Below are 17,997 nucleotides of genomic sequence, written 5' to 3'. Positions count from 1 at the left end.
ACCGAACCAAATGCTTTGCCACATGAGAGGGATAAATGCAATGTGACGCTTTTCGGAACTGAGACACATCTGGAAAGACGAGGTGTGACAAACAAAATTACCTCCTAACTCAAGATATGTGTATGGCTGTTCAATATTAAATGACCAAACAAAAATTGATGTTGCTCATAAGTACAAGTATGGCATTAGAAATACATCAATTCCAGATCTGAATGACAGTCATGGTACTCACAATGTGAGCACCAAAATTGTGGAATGATAAACTGTGGTCTCAGCAGAAAATAATCCTGTCACTGTGTATTTCTGACATAAGCCGATAGATGTTTCTCTTCCTCAGATGAGGCACAATCTTCTCCCAAACAAAGCAACATCCAAATGTGATTTCTAAATGAGAAACCCACTGCATAATCTTTACATACAAAAAAGATATAGATGGTGTTACTCCTCCTACCTACTATGTAAGCTCATAGCATTTTTCATAGTCTAAGTTTAATAAGCACAACAGATGCACATATCACAGACTTCAGTCACCAATAATACATTCTGCTTCACTATTTAAGACAGTCTGCCAATGTTGGGGTAACTTATCAATTCCATGACTGTAGAAATCACGCGGTTTTGAGGCGAAGAGCTTGTCGAGTCATGTTCGAATCGCTTCATCCAGAAAGGTGAAATCTGAGGGCACAAGATCAAGGAATAAGGTGAGTGTTGAATGACTTTCCAACCCAACTTGCGTATAGTGTTGTTTTCTCAGTCTAGTAGGATGCAGGCAGGCGTTATCATTGAGTAGCATCACTTCTCACAGCCTTCCTGGTCACAGCTCTTGGATTGTGTCTGCAAGACATCTCAATTGTTGACAATAAATTTCAGCAGTGATTGTTCGCCTCAGGGAACAATTTGTAGTACGCCACACCATCGCTGTTCCACCAGATGCATGACATTATCTTTTGTGGATGTTTGCTGGTCTTTGTATGGGAGTTGCTGCTTTGTTTGGACTCAATAATCATTTTCTTTTCCTTATATTAGCATAAAGACATCATTTCTCGCCACCAGTAACGATACAGGATAGAAATGATTGGTGTTATTCATGAGTCATCTGATGACAAGCAAGCAGAGTTGTACATTTGGCCACCCACAATTTCTGTGAGTTTGGCTTGGAACATGTGGTACTGCTGCACCTGATTTTTGAACCTTTCTCATTGCATAAAAATATTGTATGATGGTGGAATGATCACAGTTCATCACATTTGCTACTTCTTGACTACACTGGCATGGATCATAGTGAATTAATAAGTTTAAACTATTTTCAACAAACACTGCAGGTCTTCTGAACGTGAAGAGTCACCAATGTCAAAACAATCCTTCCCAAAACAAGAAAACCATTTTCTGGCCGTGCTCTGCCCAATCATATTATGCCTATAAACAGTGTAAATATTTCTGGCTGCTTCCATAGCTGTCACCCCTTATTGAACTCAAATAGAACAATAGGAGAAATGTTCCAATTTCTCCATTTTCTAGCATCCACAGCTCCTCTCAGTATCTCCAAATGACAAAATGACAATATGTAAACTCAAATAGCAACAGTGAATTACAAATAAAAAATAACAATTGCTAAATAAGTCCTTAGCAACCTGAATACCAACACACAAAACAAAAACGCTACAAAGTTATGCACCAACCTAAAATATCCTAGCAAACAGTATTAGCTCATTAATGGTTAGCAGTGTAATAATCTTGCCTCACTGCAGTCATTACTGGGCTTACAGTAACAGCCAATATTTACTCACACACAGTAAATATCTTGTCTGGCAGGGAACACAATCACAGAACAAGAAAGGCAGACCATGCGTTCACTACTATAAACACTGTAGTGAATGGGTTATCAGAATCAAAATAAACACAAAGTGACAAACACAAATAGACGTAAAAGTATACATGCCTACTAGTTTCACAGATGTGAAGAGACTGAATTAATGTATGAAGACACACAAGAAATTACTCAGTTTGTGAGACACATATTTAATTGTAATGGAAAGCTGAACCTGATAGCATGAAGAGACAGAAAAACAGTGTAACACATAATGGGGGGAAAAAGGGGGAGGGGGAGTTACTTGTTACAAATTGATACAGTACACTATATAATCATTACAAACCCTTGGTTTCAGGAACGTGGCAAAAGATCAAGAAAGATTTGGAGACACCACAAAGTTTCATACAGAATACATAGTGGTATTTTGAGAAAAATTGAAAAAACCCAGATAACATACAAGTTACTAAAAGGTAAGAAATTAAGGAGATGAGATCTGGATAAGTTGCAACAATCAGAGATGGCTCAATATTTCAGTATTAGGCAGCAACTAACTGAAACAGGGAAAGGAATGTAACAGAAGAGGAATGGGCAGCTATGAGATATGAAATAGTAAAGACAGCACAGGAAAAAACCTCATAAAAAGAAAGAGGCTCAACAGCAACTCTTGGACAATACAGGAGATATTAAATTTAATTTATGAAAAGTGGAAACACATATGAAGCAACTGAAATACAAATTGGAATATAGATATCCAAAACTGAGACCGATAAGTAGTCCATAATAAGTGTTTAATGTCCTGTCGACAACTAGGTCATTAGAGATGGAGCACAAGCTTCGATTAGGGGAAACGGAAGAAGGAAAGCGGCCATTTCCTTTCGAAGGAACCATCCTGGCATTTGCCTTAATTGATTTAGGGAAATTGTGGAGAACCTAAATCAGTACAGCCAGACGGGTTTGAACCATCGTCCTCCGGAATGTGAGATGCAAGTCCAGTGTGCTTATCACTGCACCAACCCACTCAGTTTGGAGAAAAGAGAAACAGCTGTACATCTATCAAGCACTCAATTGACAAGCCAGTATTAAGCCAAGAAGAAAAGGTTGTATGAGGGAAGGAACATCTGCAATTGCTATATGAAGAAAGGAAACTGCTTCAGGTTGGATTTCATTGGAACCTTTGTGGACAGTGACCGATTTAATTCAAAGAGGAAGTCAGCAATAAGTTGTGATTCAATCTGCACTTTATTGCAGACCTAGATTTCAGTTACAAGATGGCAATCGCCAGCGCATATGAAGTGAGACACATGTGCCCTGATGATAATTATCCTGTAGCTGAAATCTAGACAAGCACGAAAGTAAAGACTGAATTACGACTGACTGCTGACTTTCTTCCCATTTGAAAGGGAAGGTGACAAAAATATGATGCAAAAGTAAGAGGAAACAGACACAGATTAAAAGGGTGATACAATGCTATAAGAATAATTTGCACAGCACCCAGTGTATTGTCAATATAGGATGTGGGAAGAGACAGCTTTTTTAGCAGATTTGCTGTTTGTGGTGGCACACTCTAAAATTGAGTTTTGATGTCAGCAAAGTGGTTGTATTGTGATTTAGAAAAGGTTGTTTTGTGGGATAATACACTGGATATGGCTTTGAACTTTAAGAGTCATCGATAATGGTTGCTACAACATACACCATTAATTTTAAGCAATAATACGGTGCTTTAGTACACTATATTATGAGAAACCATTGTGAGACAGGAATAAAAAGGTGAGGGTTGCTGCATCACATACCAGTCACAGTCTCCTGTGGATTCTTTTGGGTTTGGTAGGGTAGGGGTCAACTGTTATTTTGAAATTTTTGTTTCCTATAGAGATTTGAGGATAAAATATGACTGTTAAACATAAACTGGAATTTAAAAATGATGAAACTGTGGTTTGCACTAACATAAGAGGGAAATTGGGGGCAGTTAAATTATTGTTTTTTGGGAGCAAATAAACGACAGTCTTTGCCTTGCACGCTCATTTAGAATAATACTGATGACAGAAGTGTTTGATGTACAATTTCTTCTCAGAGTTTCTTAAAACTTATGGAGAAGATTTACAGACCAAAGTTAGTTTGTTGAGCTGAGGAGGGGAGGGTCGTCATAAGATGTGAGTATTGTGATTGTAGTTTGGAATTTGGGGTAATGGTGCAGTTTTCTGTGCTACTGTTTGGAGGGATTTGGGAGAGGAGCTAAGGGAGGAAGTTTTTAGTTAGTCTGGCTTATCCTGAAAAGATTATTTCAATTTTTAAAACTTAATTTTAGTTTTATTGGTGTTTTTTTAGTAGGCATATGGGTATCGAGAGGGAGTTTCAAGTGTGGGAAATGTGCAGTTCTTTGGAAGAAAGTAGATGAAGTATATGTTTTATTTTTTGTGGCTCTTTATTTATTTACTGAATGGTGGTATTATTTTGTGGTCAATATTTTTTGTACAATGAAGTTTCTTGATTAGTTAGTTAGCGGTACAAGATATATGTTTATATAGTCATAAAATTTGGTTTGTGTGCACTGTTTATTCGTCATCAGTGTATATTGTGTTCATTTTAGGTCATGTGAATTCACCAACTAGCAGAAATATACCTCCCCCCCCCCCCTCCAAGCTCCTGCTTCACATTAGTTGGTATAATGGAGTTCAGTAGATACACTGATTCTTTAGTATTTATGTAATGTGGGGTCAATGGATATTTGGATTTGGTTCATATGTAAAAGAGAGTGTGTCCCACCTAAAGCCCCCAAGTTTCCATAGGTGTCTCATTAGTTACATATTTGTTGTAGCATTATTTTGATGTATTTTCAGTTACAAGATTGGTGTTGTCTGTCTGAGATGGATGCGTGTTTAGGATAATGGTGAACATAATGGATGTAGATGAAATGCTTGTTTCTGTCATTTTGACTGTCTACAGTCAATGGCAATGTTTCAGCACTGCCACATGAATTTTTGCAGGCTTATCATATTCCTGGAGATTCTAACAGTTGGCACTTAAACATTAGGATTTGCTACCAGTCAATTAGTTAACCACAACCATATCTTCTGCTTCCACATTTGTAGGCTTCACCAAATCGCAATCAAACTGTCACCTTCCAACCTTGGGCTGCATTAGAGATCAGTCTGTCACCACAACCAAGATTTCACGTGGGTCCAATATGTAACTTCAGCCATATATTTTTGTTTTATGACCCTCAAGGTTCTCCTTCATAAGGGGAACCACAGGACACTGGATGAGCGCATAAACAAATTAACTAGTAACTTTATTTTTGAGTTATCTTTGTACCAGATACAAGTCCACCACTTCTTGAAATCTAATGTCATACTTCTGATTTTTTTTATGATCATCTGTAGGATAGTCACGTTCACAAGTGTAACCACCAAACATAGAACCTCAATTTTGTTTCCCCATAGATCTTTCTCATCGTCCTAACCACAGATTTTGTGCGCATGTATTTTTTCCAATACTCATATTCTCACTAAATAAACCAGCGACCTTCAGCTGTCACAGTCACTCCACTGCCGAAATGAAGTTCAGCCCATATATTGCAATTAAGCCTAGTACAGGGTGCAAAACAGTATGAACACATTAAAAAGATTAGTAGCCACATCACAAAATAAAAACCTACAAGGAGAGGTAGTGAAGTATAACTGAGGGAAAGGTGCATATCCCAACAAAAAAACTGCCTAATGCTTGAATGCTAGAAGAAGGAAAGTTGTTCTCATAACTATCTTTTCTTCCATTGGGTTAATTCTATACCACTGTGTGAAATGCTGTATGACATTTGGAACCGCAGAAAATAAGCATTGGTTGATGGAATCTGAAGTAACAATGAGCCACTCAATTGACTCATAACGTGCAGATCCAAATAGCCTGAGTTATAGCCTACCATCAGCAAGGACTCTGATAGGAGTAGAAAAGTGGACAAATCCCAGTATTTTTTTTTAAAAAGGATAGTTGGAACATTAATTAAGAAATCTGTATTATACTATCAAAATTGTCTGTTTAACATAACAATTCCATAACAACGAGGATGTATTCTGTACATATCATTTCCAACTACACCGTTAAAATAACTCAACAGTTGACATTTGAGACGTGTATGGTACATAACTTCATTAAAATTTTCCGCCACTTAAGCTTGTAAGCAACTACCATCATTTGATCAAATGGACGATATTTGAAAACAAGTTGTAACAATAATAAAATATGTATGCAACCACAAGTAATCGTCGCAACAGAGATACATCGCCACCGCCATACACATCATACCATGCAACATTTGCGGGAAAACAGTATACCTCTACATTTATTTCTCAGTTTTCAATATTCAAAAAGGAGGAAGTAAGACTGAAAGCGCGGTTACTCAAGGTGTAACACAAGCCGGGATTATATAGGATCGGGAAGGAAAGCGGCCATGTCTTTTTCAAAGGAGCGATGCTGGTATTACGCTGGAGTCATTTACGGATATCACGGTAAACCTGAATCTGGATGGGCATACAAGGACTTTAGTTGTCCTCCTCTCGCACGCGAATCCGAAATGCTAATCCCTGCGCCACCTCGCTCGGTATAAATATTCGCATGCGAATCCAGTGTGCTAACCACTGCGCCACTCGCCCGATTAAAATATTAAGGCAGAATCATTTAACAGCATAACAAAAAAAAAAACCTAACACATATTTATTTGGTTATTTTATGCACTTCTTAAGCTGAATTCCGAAAATGAAGATACATCAGCACTACTGTCTCAAAAATATATGTCGCTAGTGTTACGCTATCATACGTTGCGTGAAAATGAAGATACAATATCACATAATTGGAATCAGCTCGCTTTTTAATCTCTAAATATCAAGGCCTGCAAGCAAATCGATAGTACCTGATCCAACTATCAAACACTCTATGATAGTAAATAATGTCACAGTAAGATCACTGCAACATTAAATATCACACACTTTTACACAACTTTCACACATTGCTCTCTTGGAAGCAGACGACTGTATTTTCGCGCGCGAAATTCCAATGAGTATTTAAAAACCTACCAAAGATGTAAGTCCACATTTGATGCAAGTGTCTCGCGCCAGTTAACAGCTGCGTACGCTGTCGCTTTGGACAAGAAATTGACATCACGTGACCATACTCAACCAGCTCCAGAAAACTCCTGATTGTGCCTGTAAACCATTCTGAGAGTAGCTGCTAAGACGGGTGCTACGGTCACCTACTTCCATATAGCTTGCTTAATCTGATTTCGTTTACTTCATTTGTTATTTTTTGTTTCTTTATATTTGCTACTGGAAATTAATATCGTTTTATAAGTTTATGCTGTTAAAGAGATGTATATAGTAAGCAGGTTCAAAATTGTATAGGTTACAGCAGTTATTCGGAGGTGAAGAGCACTCCGCGGGATAAAGTAGTGTGGGGAGCTGCATCAAAATAGTCTTCGAACTGAAGACAACAGCAACAACAAAAAACATTATTATGGCAATGGTTGTCACTGTTTTAATAGTCTGTTATTTTTTGCCCATTTCATTAGTTTAAAACCTAGTCCCCAAGATTCAAATAGATAGAAGTAGAATACCTAAACTCTGAATAGGGACTTACAGGTGTTTTTATGATTACATCCTTTATGATTCTAACAGCCTTCTCTGTGTTGTGAAAACGCTTTTAGCTGCTACCAAATTACCCCACAAGATAGCCTCATATTTAATGGGAGAAAGGAAGTAGATATAACAGGTATTTTTCACGTGACATCTATATTTTAAATAACATTCAAGATGTTGCTATTTACGTTTTCCGTCACGAAATCAGAGATGGATGTAACAAGTATGCTCTGTCAGATGGCAAGTCATACACCTTAATCTCAAATTGGCGTGTAGAGCACATGCTCAGCAGGTATATAGAAGCTGTTTAAAGTGGTTTCATCCTTCACAAATTAGAAGCCATTGTAAGCAAAAACAATTGCGTACACGCTACACTTCCTTCTGTTAAAATTTTCTTACTGGTATTAATCTCTGTAGAAACTATAATGGTCACTAACAATATGTTGTGGTCTGATGACTGGTTTGATTCAGCTCTCCATGCTACTCTATCCTGCACAAGCCTCTTCATCACTGAGTAACTAGTGCGACCTACATCCTTCTGAATCTACTTACTGTATTCATCTCTTCGTCTCCGTTTACAATTTTTACCCCCCACACTTCCCTCCGGTACTAAATTGATCTCCTGATGTCTCAGAATGTGTCTTACCAAAAGATTCCTTTTCTCATCATGTTTTACCACAAATTTCATTTCTTCACAATTCATCTCAGTACCTCCTAGTTAGTTATGTGATATATCCATCAAATCGTCAGCATTTTCTGTAACACCAGATTTCAAAAGGTTCTATAAGTATGCCGCTGATACATTTAAAATTTGAAAGAGAGTATTCCAATTCTCAAAAGATTTCTCTAAGTCTACAAATCCTATAAATGTAGGTTTGCCTTTTCATAACCTATCTCCTATGAGAAGTTGCAGTGTCGGTATTCCCTTGCATGTTCCTAAATTTCTCCAGAATCCAAATTGATCTCCCCTGAAGTCGGCTTCTACCAGTTTTTCCCTTCTTTTGTAAAGAATTTGTGTTAGTATTTTGCAACCATGACTAATTAAACTAATAGTTTGGTCATTTTCACACTTGTCAGCAACTGATTTCTTTGGAATAGGAATTATTGTATTCTTCCTGAAGTCTGAGAGTATTTCGCCTGTCTCACGCATCAGGCTCGCCAGATGGAAGATTTTTGTCATGGCTGTCTCTCCCAAGGCTATCAGCAGTTCTAACAGAACGTTGTCTACGCCCAGGGCTTTGCTTTGACTTAGGTCTTACAGCACTCAGTATCATATCTCGCACCTTATCTTCATCTACATCCTCTTCCATTTTCATAATACTGTCCCCAGGTACATCTCCCTTGTATTGACCCTGTATGTACTCCATCCATCCATTTGCTTCCCCTTCTTTGCTTAGGACTGCGTCCCATCTGAGCTCTTGGTATTCATATGTGTGGTTCTCTTTTTTCCAACAGTCTCTTTAATTTTCCACTAGATGTTGTCTATCTTTCTCCTAGTGATACACACTCTAAATTCTTAGATTTGTCCTCTAGCCATTCCTGCTTAGCCATTTTGCACTTCCTTTCAATCTCATTTTTTGGATGCTTGTATTCTCTTTCACCTGCTTCATTTACTGCTTTTCTATATTTTCTCCTTTCATAAATTAAATTCATTCTCTCTTGTGTGATCCAATGATTTCTCCTAGCCCTCGTCTTTTTATGTACTTGATCCTCTGCTGCCTTCATTTTTTTCTGTCCTTTCTTCATCTGTGTATTCCTTTCCCTCATTCTCGTCAATCGTTCCCTAATGCTCCCTCTGAAGCTCTCAGCAAACTCTGGTACTTTCAGTTTAGCCAGGTCCTATCTCTTTCAGTTTCCTAACTAACAATATCTTTGTGAGAAAATAAAACAACCAGAGGTATCAAAAGAATACTGACTAAGTGACTGAATCATACAAACCTCCCTTCACAGTGATTTAAAACATTAATTGTATTACCATTATATGCATAAAATATCTGATTCCAAATGAAACAAACTTTGGGTGACTCACTATCACAAAAACTTGATGTACACAGACATGACGCTACATATGTAGTAATTTAGATTTCGCTTTCTGACTGAATAAATATTAATATTTTTAATTTCGCTGGTTTAGATATGTCTATGAACCACCTCTGCCAGTGGCACAGATGCCTAGAAAAATATGAGAGTTTCGAATAATACACAAAACACTAACAGAGGAATGTTTATGAAATCTGAAGTTTCTTCACTTGCTTTAGACAAACAGTTACACAGTGTTAAAATAATTTATTGACACAGAGTGATAATTGCATAATGAAATACCTATATAAATCTATTTAAAGTAATCTGAAATGTGCCAGTAACATATAGTATTATCTCATACTAAATTGGTCAGAAAATATTCGACACTGTAATACATTTTTCAATATTTGACACTCAATGATAATTAACTTGCCCCTTTACGTTACAACAAGCGTTGACCACTGTTTTATCTTGAGTTTGCTTCTAGAATGGGATGACACACATGTGTACAAAAATAGCAATCTTACATTTTCTTTCTGTCAGATGAAAGTTCTTAAGCGTAACTGAACGTAATTAGCACCATATTTTCCCTTTAGTATCAGTCAGCCATTTCAGTACACTACCTAAATTGTTTAGTGTAGATAGATAACTGAGGGATCAATATGAGGAGAAGTAGCAGCTATGAATATACACTCATATTTCATATGGAAATAGTGTTCTGTGTTAGCTGTTCATCTGTCGTTGCAGCCAGACATATTCAGCAGCTAGTAACATGAGGCCTTTTTCCGGTTTGAAACGTCATCGTTGAGTAGAAAAGTATTCATTGCTCAAAAACGTGTAATAAGAATAATTGCTGGAGCCCACCCACGGTCATCCTGCAGACGTCTATTTAAGCATCTAGGGATCCTCACAGTATATATATATATATATATATATATATATATATATATATATATATATATATATATATATTCACATATGAAATTTGTTGTTAATAATCCAACCCAGTTCAAAAGTAATAGCAGTGTGCATAGCTATAACACCAGGAGAAAGGATGATCTTCACTATGACGGGTTAAATCTTTAAATCTGACTTTGGCACAGAAAGGCTTAAATTATGCAGACACAAAAGTCTTTGGTCACCTACCAAACAGAATCAAAAGTCTGACAGATAGCCAAGTAACATTTAAAAATAAATTAAAAGAATTTCTAGATGACAACTCCTCCTGCTCATTAGCTGAATTTTTAGATATAAATTGAAGACAAAAAACTTAAACATTAGTGTCATGCAAAATCTTGTGTAATGTAATATCTTGTACAGACATCTTTTATTAACCTGACACGTTCCACATCATTACAAAGTCTCGTATTCATGACCTATGGAACAAATATTAATTTAATCTAATCTAATCTAATCTAATGGAGCCAGACGTTTTACTGGCACATGACACTCCTCACATAGGAACAATCAAAGAGGTTTGAATCCATCGAGGTAAAAAAAATGAATGTACTATTTTAGCTGCCTATGTAGATACTGGCACAATCGCTGTGCCCAAAGTTAAAACTTTCAGTAGTTCACAGTGCATCCAAGCAACAAAACTTTATATGAGATGTATACCCAAAACAAATATGCTGTCTGACTGGTGCAGCGCCAATGAACTATCTACAAATATAGAAAAAAGCAAGAATTAAATAATTCCTACAAAAATAGAACCTTAGACAATGAAGAGCTGCCCATTGAGTTTCTTGGCATTGTGTTACAGAATAACCTCAGCTGGCAGGCACATATTAGTTATTTCATGCCATAAATTTCTAAGGGTCTTTTTTGATTAGAAAGTTGGAAAAGACAGTAGACAAAAAAAACCTTATTTCTGTATACTACATCTATATTCATTCCCATCTGACCTAAGGAACTATCATGAGGGGTAACAGCTATTATTCCAAATACTTCTTTATAGCACAAAAAAGCAGCCAGACTAATCTGCAAAGTCTCACCGAAAGGGCATTGCAGAAATTTATTCATCAGGCTTGGTGTTAGGCATATATATTTATCAGTGCCTTTTAAACATCAAGAAAAACATATCCAATCTTACCGTAATTTCTTATGGACATAGCTATAACACAAGACAATCCAATGATATAAAAAAGAGTACTGTTTTTATTCTAACGCTGGAAACAATTTTAAGATCACATCAGATAAGTTGTTCAACAAACTACCAAGCTAAATTAAGAGATTGGTGCTGAAGAACTTTAAGGACCCTGCAAGAATTTTTTAACTCAAAATTTTTACTCTTTGGAGAATCCTATAACCATAAATTCTAAATGTACCTGTTTATAATTTTATCATAGTTAAAATTGCCTATTTTGGTGTGTATTTATATCTCCAGACTGCTTATGCAGTCTTTACATGTGTAGAATTGTATTTGTTCATTGGCAATAAAAATAAAATAATAATAATAATAACACTGATAATATGGCTGTTCACTTCGAAACATATGTGAATACACCTGGAATGCGAAATGAGATGCACTTAATGAAACAATCTGATGTGGCTTCATTCACTAATCATGCAGGAATTACCATAGCGAGATGTTATGAAAATCAATAAAATCTGCAAAAACAAGAAAATAAGAAATCGCATCAGTGGAAAGGTGAGTACTAAACATCATAGCAGAATTGAATACTTCTAGTGATGAGAAACCGCAATGTGTAAATATTCTGAACCTCTTCTTTTAAGCCTGCACAAATATTTTGAATACTACAGTTCATATTAAGAGCCAATTACTGGAACTGGGTTGAATTTACCACCAGTTTATTGGAACCTGGCTCTTTATGTAAGTGAGAAATCATGTGAAGGACCTATATTGTCCAAATACACACAAAATGCAAGAGGAAAAAGGACATGCACAATAACAGTACTGTCAGATTGACATGGAAAAGAAGTGTAAACAATTATGGTAGGGTGATCAGACGTCCCATACTGGTCCTTAATGGGATCGTCTCTTATTTAGCTTAAGAGTCTGCTCATCCCAACAAAATACATACCAGAGGTATATGTCCTGTTATTCACTAATCAGCCCACATATTGTGAAGCAGCGTATCTTTGAGGAAAATCAAGCATAACCAAATGGAGAACAAAAATGGTCATACTCAAAGATGAAAAAAATTTCACTTTTTCATGAAACAAAACTGAACAAGTGACGATTCCTGAAGTACTTTAGTAGGTCCTATGTAATGCTTTCGTATGGTGATCACAGAGACTTACTAAAAAAAACTAGGTCACTCACTGGCGCTAGTGTAGTGGTCCCATACTGCAGCTACAATTTGCAGAGAAATGCTGTGCTTGCACTTAGTGAGCTATGTCAAAAATCTTATAAGACTTTGTATACATAATGACTTAATAATCTGCAAATATCGTTCATGACGTCTGTGTATCATGTTACAAGCAAGTGCAAAAATTGAAATGGTTAGTTCATGTTACATTGGCGATTACAGCGATCGTAGTCCAAGGTATCTGAAGGAAAAATTCGATAGAAACGTGAAAATGGAGGTAGTTCAAACAGTGCAACAGAAAGATAAATTAAAGACCGAAAAATAAACAAGAATCTAGAGTGAAAAATTATGATAAAATAGTGTCACTAACTGCTACTTCGTAAGTTACATGCAACAATCTTCATTTTCGTAGTTACTTGAGAGAAACTAGCTTTACACTCTTAAATAAATATCTGTAACTTTCTGTCTCTTGATGTAGATGTAATACATAAAACTGGTAAATGACATTCATTTATGAAAGATTGAATTAATCAGTAGGAGCTCTGAAGTAAGCATCCTTTTATTTGATCTCCAGTTTCCTTTCTTCTCTCCCATATCCTGCAAATCACTAAGCCAACATTTATACACATTTCTGCAAATGGCGGCTTCAATTCGGGAACAGTTGCCTCACTTCCCCGCTTTGGTATTGTCGAGGCTTGGATGAGTTGTTTTCTTTCTGTATGACATTTACGTTAGATATGAGGTATATATCATGTTGGAATGACATGGAGGTTACAGTGTTGCACTAGGGTGATGTGGTCTAGTACCATGGCACCACTCTCATAGAAGTTCGCAATTGGCTCAGCAAGGCCCCAGTAAGTATAGTAACAAAAATTTATGTGGCCTGGATTGGATGAACTGAGCGACGAAGAAGCTCCCTTGTGCCGGCAGGAACTCGAAGATCAGGTTGGTAGCGGAAGTCTGCTACCTGGGACCACAGTGAACAGTCATATCCATGGTCGCTCCTGCCAGTTACGTTAATTATTGCATTATAAAAGCAGTTTGGGAGTGGGGGCCACAGTGTAGACACATCGGTATGGCTCTCGTCAACTGGTGAGAAATATCATTAAAAATATAGCAGTTGTCGGCCAGTCTGTATCGTAGTCAAGGATGAGTGTTGAAAATAATTAAAGTGTTATTTACCCTCAACTGCAGAAGTATTCATAGCTAATATATTTTTGTGAAAGTTATTTAGTGTGCAGTTAATTGTGATGTGATTAAAACAACAGGAATTGTTAAATGGTACCCATTAGAAAAATTATACTGTGTTTTCATTACTGCAAGGAAGCAGTTAGATATTTCTTCAAATTATCACTACTCCAGTGCTATCTCTACGACTGCGCTACAAACCCACAACCAAGTGCTTCCACTGCAGTTAAGGTACATCCTTGATGGCGCAAGAGTAGTGTATTTCAGAAAAACCGAGAGACGTGACAGATTTGCACATCTACAAAGGCAACCTCATGTGTACAGTTACTCTATTCCAATTAGAGGCCAGGAAACATCTTGCCAACACAAGGAGAGTGTTGCATGTGCACTGTCAATTGCATAAGGTCAGCGCATTTAGAAGTGTGGTTCTAGATCATTAGAGTGGCAGATTGCTATATTTGATGTGATATACTGCCAACTATTCACAGTAATACGAAAAGAAAGTGTGTATTTACTGACAAAATTAAAGCTGACGAGAAGAAAATGTCTAGTGCCATAACCTGATTTCCCAGAAACTTCGCTCAGTGGAAAAGGAGCCAAAATAAGCAGACACATGTTTCGGCCTTCTCGCTATTCTCGACCATTTCTGAGAAAAAGACCTTCAAAGTTATAGACATAATTTCGATGTCTTTTAGCGCGTCATAGCCTCAGCCTAACTGTAGGAATAATTTCTAGTATTATGGCCTCTCACTTTTTGATCCCATTTTCAAAAATCCAATTAGTGATTTTATTCAATAGGTTTATTTTGTCACCTATCTACCCATGTCCATAGAAAGTTACTATACAAATGTTTATTAAAAAGTTAGAGAGTGCACGGACGTTATATTAATTGTAAAATTGCAACTGGGTTTCACAATAAGTGTCATAAATTTATTATTCAATATATGTGTATATGATATTTTCAGATGTTAAAATCTATTAAAATTCTCATATCCTTATATATAATTCTTATATCAAAAGTTAATCCTTGTATTTTATTCTTACATTTATTCTTTGGAAAGATTTGGTTATTTTCCTTGGATTAATTTTTTGAAGACTGGCGCTTGCAATTGATTATGAATCAAGACACATTAAATTAATTTCACAAAAAATAATTTCAAATAATTTTTACATTCATTTATTATTTCTTTCTTTTAAATTCTCCACAGATATAGCTAGTGAATAAAAAGAACAATGTTATTTCAATACACATTGGGAAATAATCATACAGTAATCTTCTAAAAAAAAGACAGTAATTGGGTTTCGAGTGTAGTGCACAAAAATGTGAAGCCGGGATTCTAGCCATGGCACCACCCCTTCAGTTGAACTATTTACACGCTAAAAGGCACATAAAGAACCTTGACAACTCTGACCATCGTTTTCTCAGAAATGGTCGAGTGTCTATGGATAAGCTGAGGAATGTATTCCCTTATATTTACTCCTCTCCTACTAAGCAAAGTTTCTCGGAAACCTGGTTACCACACTTGCTCTGTTCTCCTCATGGGTGTCCACTCTGAAATAAGAACATCAAAGTCAGAATTTACTTTGAAGTTTGTGCAAAAGAACTCTTTCCTTCGACCATTGAGGTCGATCTGATGTTGTACAACACATTTAAGTGAAGAGACATGATATAGCATAGCAGGCTGGGCCTAACTAATCTGCTGTTACTGCATTCTTGTTAATAACGATTTTTTTCTACCCATTTTTTAATTTTCATCTAAGCATCTATGACTACCTATAGATCATTTTCTTTTTATAGATCATCTGGTCATATGTTTTGCCAAGCAACTAGTAAGCCTCATGAAGGCCTGCCTGATGGATACTACAGCAAAGGTAAAAATTGGAAATAAGATGACTGATGAATGAACCATTCAAAGTAAAAACTGGGCTATGGTAGGGCGATGGACTATCACATGTTCTTCTCAGTCTTGGATTAGAGAAGGTAATGGGAGAGGTGACATGTAATGAACTCACAAGAGTCCAGACCGGGGATGTGAACATCAAATACCTCAGATACATCAATGATATATTGCTCCAACCTGGGTTGCAAGAAGGATTAGGGGAAATGGCTGACATTCTAGGAACAAAACCGAGGAAAATTGGACTTCAAATCAACTGTGACAAGACGGAATACATGATTCTAGACCGTAGACATAATGAAACTGAAGAACCACTTCCACCCTTACAGAGAACTGAAGGCTCTTATCATCAAGTCAAGGAATTCAAATATCTGGGCGTAGTATTCAGAGATTAACCATCCAGTAAAATGGAAATACAGGCAACATTGCAGGCAGGCAATCGCTGTTACCACGGCCTTAATGCTCTCCTCAAAACCAAGACATTTCAAAATAAACATCTACAAAACACTCCTCATCCAGTAGTACTGTATGGATGTGCCATCTGGAGTACAACCTAGCAAGATATGAAAAGACTGATGACATCTAAAAGGAAAGTCCTTCGTAAGATTTTTTGACCAGTTTCTGATAATGAGAGTGAAAGTGGAGGATTCATCAGAATACAGAGTTGTATGATATTTACAAAGAGCTGAACATGGTGGCTATAATGAAGACACAATGACTCCAGTGGGCATGGTACGTTGCTTGACTGCAGGACAACCGATGGCTAAAAACTGTGCTCAACACCAAACCACCAGACAGAAGGCCTGTAGGGAGAAGTAGAACTCGATCATGTGACTGTGTATCCAAAGACCTTCAGAGAGTGGGACTGTTGGAAGAATGGCAGAAAGGAGCGGAAGACAGGCTGAAGTTGAGGCAATCTCTCAAAGCAGCACGTGGTCCATTGGGTCTGATCACATAAACAAACACACACACAGATATGTCAGTTTTTGTTTTATGATACACACATTTATATAATTCTCTAACACTGCTTTTATAAGCATAGGTTTGTGTTGAACACAATATTATTATTAAACTATGTCTCTTTTGATGAAGCAGTATTTAGTGTCTAAATTTCCCAGTCATTGCTTAATAAATACAGTATTATACATAGCACTAAGATTTTAAATAGTCACACTGGTCAAGTCATCATCTCAGCATTCATAAGTTATTCCATTGAGTAGTAGTGTACTTTTCATGTTCAGTACATCCCTACGCTTTAGTTTATTGTATAATTTCATTTCCATGTACTGGGATGTCTGTTGGTAGAGATTTAAGTGGGGCTTTGGGAGCATGAATTTTTATTTGTGCCTAGTGTTGGAGATATGTTTGATACAAATATCTGCACAATGCAGGATGAAGATACTTACAGGAAACTTCTGCATGACCCAAGATCAAGAAAAATGAGGAAGACATCTGATCCTCTCCAGCATTCTTCAGTGGAGAACCGTGTAATCAAGAATCTTCTCCCACAGGCACCTGGACCACCTACTGGGTACACTTTACCGAATGTCCACAAGGACGGGCCACCATTTTACCTCATCATGTCCACCACTGGTTCACCAACATAGAAGCAGGTGAAGTACTTGGCCAGACTCCTCGCACGACATGTGGGACACTGTAAACATAATATTAAAAACTGTTGGCTTTTTCTAACGAGTTTTCTTTAATCAGCAGGATTCATGGCGTATTTTGAGTTCCCCAGAAAATTAAGCCACTTTTCTGCTGTTTATGCCTGTTACCCAGTTAGTACATCAATTGCAGATCAAGGCTGTTTAATTTAGTGTCAAAGTAATCTACATGTACTTGCTAGCTCAGAATTTTGTCCAATTTTAGTCCCAAGAATTTGAAGGACTGAACTTCTAACATGCCTTTACTTTTTTGTGTGATAATGATGTCAATGATTTTTGATTGTTTGGTTTCAAAATGTGTAAACAAGGTCCTTTAAATTTTAAGTTTAGTAATATTTTGTTGAAACCATACATCTAGGTTGTTTAGTGTGTTTTTGACACAGTCTGGACTTCCTCTGCATCTTCTTTTTCAATTAGTACTAACGTATCATCGGCAAACATGACTGATTTTGAGAGGTAAATTATTTACATAGAAGAAAAACAAGAGTGACCCTAACATTGAGCTTTGAGGGACTA

General features: G+C 36.8%; 1 protein-coding gene across 1 annotated transcript in view; it reads right to left on the bottom strand.

Annotated features, from left to right (window-relative positions):
* The window catches only part of LOC126356054 (origin recognition complex subunit 1-like), a 128,885-nt gene extending 122,019 nt beyond the window's left edge, over window positions 1-6,866 (bottom strand). Inside the window, exon 1 of the mRNA XM_050006748.1 lies at window positions 6,714-6,866. The gene's annotated coding sequence lies outside the window, so the exon portion shown is untranslated. The remainder of the gene's footprint in view (window positions 1-6,713) is intronic.
* Between the last annotated feature and the right edge of the window lie 11,131 nt (window positions 6,867-17,997).

The sequence above is a fragment of the Schistocerca gregaria genome, chromosome 3 (assembly GCF_023897955.1).
Source record: "Schistocerca gregaria isolate iqSchGreg1 chromosome 3, iqSchGreg1.2, whole genome shotgun sequence".
Taxonomy (NCBI): domain Eukaryota; kingdom Metazoa; phylum Arthropoda; class Insecta; order Orthoptera; family Acrididae; genus Schistocerca; species Schistocerca gregaria.
This window is presented reverse-complemented; position numbering and strand designations above follow the sequence as displayed.